Source organism: Psammomys obesus, unplaced genomic scaffold (assembly GCF_907164565.1).
Source record: "Psammomys obesus unplaced genomic scaffold, mPsaObe1.curated_primary_1811, whole genome shotgun sequence".
Classification (NCBI taxonomy): Eukaryota; Metazoa; Chordata; class Mammalia; order Rodentia; family Muridae; genus Psammomys; species Psammomys obesus.
This window is the reverse complement of record NW_026594515.1, coordinates 1-6,977: the sequence shown is the minus strand read 5'-3', so window position 1 is coordinate 6,977 and position 6,977 is coordinate 1. Positions and strand designations below refer to the sequence as shown.

Here is a 6,977-nt window from a genome sequence, read left to right as displayed (position 1 = left end):
ACACACACACACACACACACACACACACACACACACACACACACACATATAGATGGATAGATAGATACTTTTTTTTCCTATATTACCGGGACAGAATCCTAGTGCGACTCTTACTCTACAGCCTGTGGCTGAAGAGGTAGGCTCCAGTTTCCAGCACGAGAACACCTGGAGTGCTTGGCTTCTTTGGTATAATTATTTGTAACATGAGGATGATCATCCTAGACCTAGTATAAACACTTGTGTGCTCACAAACTCCCTTTGCTGAGGATTGGTGAAGGCTACTTCATCTTGAGCATGGATGTCAGTGTTGGCTCAGAAGAAGCTGGCCTGGCCTATGCCACCCCTCCAGGAAAATAGCAGGTTCAGTTCCAGTCCTTGTTGGTTATTTTTACAAATAATAAACAAGGACTAGGGCCAGTGAGATGGCTCAGTTGTAAATGCACTTGCCACTGAGCCTGATACCCTGAGTATGATCCTAAAACCTGCATGATTGAAGGAGGAAACTGACTGCAAGTAGTTGTACTTGGACCTCCATATGTCCCCCATATAAATAAATGTAAGTTCAGAAAACAGAAAACAGGGACTAGACTAATTGAGGTGATTTGAGATCCTTGTATGTCTCAGAGGACTGACTTGTTATTTTTTGTTATTACTGTTATTATTATGTTATGATAGCAGTCAGGTGATGTTGACTTTATTAGGAAGAATACAGAAATGCCAGGGGCCAGAATTTCTCTATATCCCTCATTTGGGAGAAGCAGACAGAGAGAAGCAGTCCTTCTTTCTTGAATTATTCCATAGGTTTCTAGGAAAAGGGTAAGGTGGTAGAGGAAAGTCTAGGCCCTGGCATGAATTAGTCTTTGTGAAGAGATATGGACTGAGTTCTGGTGTAGCTGCAGCTTAGGTTCTGTATTACAGAAGAGACATAGGTGCAGGGCTAAGGGAACTAACAAAGGCAGAAGTAGTGTGTGTGGTTTTGGCTTTGCTTAATACGGTAAGAGCAGAACTCAAATGCCAACACATTCTCGCCCTCCCCTTCCCGAGACAGGGTCTCTTCTATGTATCTCAGCTATTCTGGAACTCACTTTAGGACCAGGCTGGCCAGGAATTTGCAGAGATCCACCTGCCTCTGTCTCTTGTGTGCTGGGATTAAAGGCCTGCACCACCACTCAGCTTCTTTTTCTTTATTATATCTTGTTTCCTGACTTTGAAGTTGCTATGGTTCCAGGGGCTGGAGAGAACTCAGCACTTAAGAGCCCTTTTAGGGTTTGACTACCAGCACCCACATGTTAGCACACAAACATCTGTAACTCCAGCCAGTCCCAGGGTAATCTGACGGCTTCTGCAGGCACTGCGTGCAAGTAGTACACATACATATATGTAGGCAAAACATCCATGAGCATATAAAAATCAAACCAAAACAAGATAGTGTAGTATCTTTAACAAATAGGCTGTGATATTTTAGAAAGATAAATAAAAGTTCCAGAGAGGACTGGAGAGATGGCTCAGTGGATTAGAACACTGTCTGCTCTTCCAAAGGTCATGAGTTCAATTCCCATCAACCACACGGTAGCTCACAACCATCTATAATGTGAATTGATCCCCTCTTCTGGCAGGTGTAAATACAGATAGAACACTCATCTACATAAAATAAGTAAATCTTAAAAAAAAAAATTAAAAAAAAAAAGCCAGTTCAAAAGTTTGGAAGGTAAGTAATGATTTGATTATGCTCTTTAAATTATGATCTTTAAAAGTGTTTTTCTTACAATTCATTCTTGCAACCCAAATTGCTTTATTTACCCCAGTCCTTGTTTTTTTTGTTACTTAACTCTGATATGTTTGTCTGAACTTTCCAGCCTGTGATCTCTTTGAAGGCCTTTAAATGAGATGCATATGATATACTTTATGAATTGAACTACATTGTAAATTGTGGTGGTTCTTATATTTTTTAGTATTTCTGGCAACTTTTAGCACCTTTCACAACATTTTCCCTGTGGTTGTTCTTCAGACATCCTAAACTCTATATAACTAAACATTGCCCTCTTTCTGCTCCCAGACCCACTGCTTCTGTGTTCTCTACCTCACGGAATACCTTTGCTCTATTCATGGAGTGGTCCATGCCCAAACCCAGGTTTCATGCATCTCCACCCTACATACAGCTGCCCAGACAGTCAATCCTTTAACAAGTTTTGTTGAGTCTGTTTCCTGTGCTTCCCTCCACCTGTCATCTCTCCAGCTCTACTGTTCTACAGGAGTCTAAAACCTATTACCTCTTATTTGAACTGCTATGTAATTGCTATTGACTGGTCTGACTTACTATTTCTCCTTAAGCTTTTACATTCATATCAGAAAAATAATCCTCAAATTATGAAGTAGCCAGGTGTGGCAGCCACCCATCATTTGGGAGGTTGAAGCAGAAGGATTTATTTCATCGAGTTTGAGGCCAGTCTTACCTCTAGAGTGAGACTTCCATTTTCAACAACCACAACAAATAGTACAAAATTAATTAGGTAGCTTTTTTGCTTAAAATGTCTTGCAGTGGATCTGGCCAGATGGTATAGTTGAAATCCCAGTTACTTAAGAGACAGGAAGAGCTCACATTTAATGTTTGCCCAGAATGAGTCTAGCCTGGGCAAGTTTTAGTCAGGTCTATCACAAAATTTACAAAGGAAAAGAAATATAAAAGCTGGAGAGATGGCTCAGCGGTTAAGAGCACCAGCTGCTCTCCCAAAGGACCTGAGTTTGATTTCCAGCACCCACATCATGGCTCATGACCATCTATAGTAAGATCTGGAGATCTGGCGCCCTCTTCTGGTGTGCAGGTGTACATGCAAATGGTGTACCCATACACACCCAAATAAATAAATAAATAAATAAATAAATAAATAAATAAATAAATAAGTAAGTAAGTAAGTAAGTAAGTAAGTAAGTAAGTAAATAAATAATTGTAAAAGGCTGTGGATGTACCTTCTTGGTAGACAGTGCTTGCCTAGATATGTGAGGCTCTGGATTCAGTACCCAATACAAAAACAAACAAAAACAAAAGCTTCCTTAGCAACAGTTTCCATTGCCTATATGATAATGCCAAGTGCACAACAAAATTTGTAGTAGTCTGACATCTGTGTGCCTCTGTGATCTCTTATCACTGTGAAGCCATGTTCAGCTTCCTTAGCTTGCTGGGGTAGAGAATATTGCCATGTTTTGTTTTATAATTTTCTCTCTCTCTTGAATTTCTTTTGTACCATTAAACTAACCTTCAGCAAAATATATTAAACACAATTCAACCTAGGCCTTGATAGTGCGGGCTGTGATCTCAGCTACTGGGGAGGTGGGCTAGGGGGAGTAATAGTTCAAGGCCTACTCAGCTAGGCAACTTATGAGACCTTGTTTTGAAATAAAGAACCCAAAAGGGTTAGGGATAATAGTTCATTGATAGGGTACTTGTATATCATACACAAGACCCTGGGTTCAATGCCCAGTACCGCCAAAAGCCAAAAAGTAAGACAGTCATTGTAGGAAGTGCTCCTCTTTTTTCCTATCTGTAGGTTATGTATGGTTTGATTGCTTATACGGTTGTCTTTTTACATTAAGCTTTCTGTTCACTAGCTATGTTCAGCATAGTATTTAGCATGTATAGGTACAGCAGACATGTTGACGAATGAATGCTATATACATAGATTTCTCAAATATTTCTGCAATAAGTAAAATTCTGTCTAAAGCGAGAGTGTAGTATAGATTGAGTATTCTCCTTTTCCTAAGTGCTTGGAACCAGAAGTATACTGATATTCTTGAGTTTTAAGGTTTCTTTTATTTTGATGGTGGAGACTGAACACAGGCTCTCCACATGCAAAGCATGAACTCTGCCTTTAGTTCTAAAGTAGTTTTAGTGTACCATGTATACTCTCTCACATGAAGTCAAGTGTGGAATTTTTGTCTATGACATCATGTAGAGTTTTAGAGAGTTTTGGATTTGGCATCATTTGGACTTCACAGTTTGTAAGAAGTGTTCAACCTGTGTTTTGATAATAAAAGAATTTTTTTGTTAACCTAAGGATAATGACATGGGATTGTGAGGATTGTATATTGTTATTGTATTTCAAGAGTTTCAATTTGCTAGGCAGTGGTGGCACATACATTTAATCCTAGCACTCAGGAGACAGAGGCACATGGGTCTCTGTGAGTTCAAGGCCTGCCTGGTCTATAGAGAGCAGTCCAGGACAGCCAGGGCTACACAGAGAAACCCTGTCTTGAAAAAGAGTTTCAATCTAGTGGTTGTCTTTGGTAATAAAGAAGGCAGAGGTGGGGGAGGATTGCCACAATTTTGACACCAACTTGGTTTACTTTGTTTATTTATTTAAAGATTTATTTATTATTGATACAGTATTTGGGCTGCCTGTATGCCAACAGGCCAGAAGAGGGCACCAGAACTCATTATTGATGGTTATGAGCTACCATGTGGTTGCTGGGAATTGAACTGAGGACCTTTGGAAGAACAGCCAGTGCTCTTATCTTCTGAGCCATCTCTCCAGCCCCCATCTTGGCTTAGTTAATGGGTCCTAGGCAAGTTAGGATTACAGAGAGACCTAGCATCAAAACACCATAGATAGACAGTTAAATAGCTGAATTTCAGTTTGGGAAAAACAAAACAAAACTTTAGAAACATGGCTGTGGCCAGGATAGTGGGTATTTGTAGAGGCATCTCTGTTCCTGAAGGCTGCCATCTCCCTAATTAATCCCAAAGCCCCTGCTTACTTGTGGTTTTCTCTTTGTTGCTTAAGAACACATCAAATGTCACATCTTTTCTCTATTGTAAATTACTTTATGCAATATTGTCAAGGAAAAAATTAGAAGAATTTTTTGATGACTCAGAGAACTGAAGGTATGAAAAAGTCAAATCTGGAGCTTCATGAACCTTCCAGCAGCTAATGAACAAAAGCAACGAAGATACACACAAACACTGGTATGTCCTACTAAAGGAAAGAAACACGCTTCTCACTCTAGAGCTGGAGGCCTAACAGAGATCACCAAGGCCAGGGTAGTTAGAAAAGGTTGTTGATTCCATGAGTACTTTGGATAAAATTGTCCTGGAGAGGGAAGATGCTTTACGACCAATCAAGAAAAAGCAAGACTTGGTGCTTAGAGAAGGGACATCTTAGGATAAATCAGCTGGCACAAATTCAAGCAGTGGCCTATACCTTTGTACCTGAATAAAAGATACAACAGGAATGGACTTTTTGCGATGCCTTATGTGAATCGCTTTGTCAGACTTGAGTAACAAACCCACATTGAAGCAAGAAAGAAAAGTTTATGGAAGGCCAGAAGTCAGGCATTGTCTAAGATGACGTCCAGAAGTATGGTTTCATGTTCTTGCAGCACAGCCTGCATTCTGATGTTTGGTAAGCAGCTTAGAAAGAAATGCCCTTGGGCAGTCAGGGGTGTCCCACCCTTCGAGCCTAGCACTCAGGAGGCAGAGGCAGGCGGATATCTACAGAATGAGTTCCAGAGCAGCCTGGGCTACACAGAGAAACCCTGTTTAGTAGTGGGGGCAGGCTGGGCTATTCTTGTTAAAAATAAACAAAACAAAACCCAAAACAAACAAGGTTAACCCTTCTCCTTAAAAGTCAAGATATTTGCTTACAAGCTCTGATTATCCCTTAGAAGCTCTTGGAAGAGTACCTGGTATAACAAGTGTAAATTCTGGTCACTTTTGTTCCTGATAGGGAAGAGACATGTAAGGACATAGTAACTTGCTCAGGCTCATGCAGCTCTTAGTGAAGTCAGCTCTCTTCCCCGTGTGAATAATTGTTGAGGCAGAGTCTATCTGTGTAGCCCACCCTGGTCTTGAACTGATGATCCTCCAACCCTAACATTTTTAACTGTGTGGGGTCACAGATCTGTGCTGTTATCCTCAGATTTAAAGAAAACTAAACAAAACAATGTTTACACACTTATGGACCTGGAGAGATGGCTCAGTAGTTAAAAATATTAGCTGTTCTTTCAGAAAACCAGGTTCAGTTCCCAGCACCTATATGGTGCCTTACAACTATGAATAACTTCAGTTCCTAGGGATCCAGCACCCTCTTCTGGCCTCTGTGGACACCAGGCATGCATGCAATGTACTTACATACTTGGAGACAAAAAAAGTTCATGCATATAAAATAAACAAACAAACAAATAAACCTTTAAGAATAAGAAGTTTGTAAGACCAAAAAATAAAAAAATTACCTCTCTCTGTGCTTGTGTGTATATGTGTGAGTGAATGAGTGAATGTGGGTGTGCATGTGTGAGAGAAGAGAGAGAGAGGATGTGGGCATGAACATTCCATAGCTGGTTTTTGGAGATCAGAGGACAACTTTCAGGACTATTTTGCCTTCTCCTTGTTTTGTTTTCTGTTTATTGCATACTCCAGGCTGACAGCTCTGCTACCTTCTGGGTGATTATCTTGTTATCTCTCATCTGGCTTTAGGAGCACTGTGATTGTAGCCACCACATCTGGCTTTTTACATGGTTTCTAGAGATTGGCTTGTGTAGGTAATGCTTTTACCTGCTAAACCATCTTCCTGGCCCAGTGGTTTTATTGTTTTTGTTTTTAAATGAGGCTGTGTTTAATCACAGTTCCTTATGTGACTTGATATTAATGTGTATTATGAGTGTATATTCCTATGAGCAGGAAAGGGTGAAGAAAAAGCTGGGAAGCCATTGTCTGTTGAAGTCTGACTGGGAACAAATATTCTATCATCACAAACCACATCCCGTGACAAGCCAACAACACAGTAGGTTTTACTGCCAAGGAAACAAAATTAAGAACCTAAATAACAGCCGAGTCTGGTGGCGCATGCCTGTGATTCCAGCACTCTGGGAGGGAGAGGCAGGTGGATCTCTGAGTTTGAGGCCAGCTTTGTCAGCTACAAAGCAAGACAAGCCGAAGCTACACACACACACACACACACACACACACACACACACACACACACACA

General features: G+C 40.5%; 1 pseudogene; it reads left to right on the top strand.

Moving 5' to 3' along the window:
* Positions 1-4,661: 4,661 nt before the first annotated feature.
* LOC129685594 (39S ribosomal protein L47, mitochondrial-like) lies at positions 4,662-5,351 on the top strand (annotated as a pseudogene).
* The last annotated feature ends 1,626 nt before the right edge of the window (positions 5,352-6,977 follow it).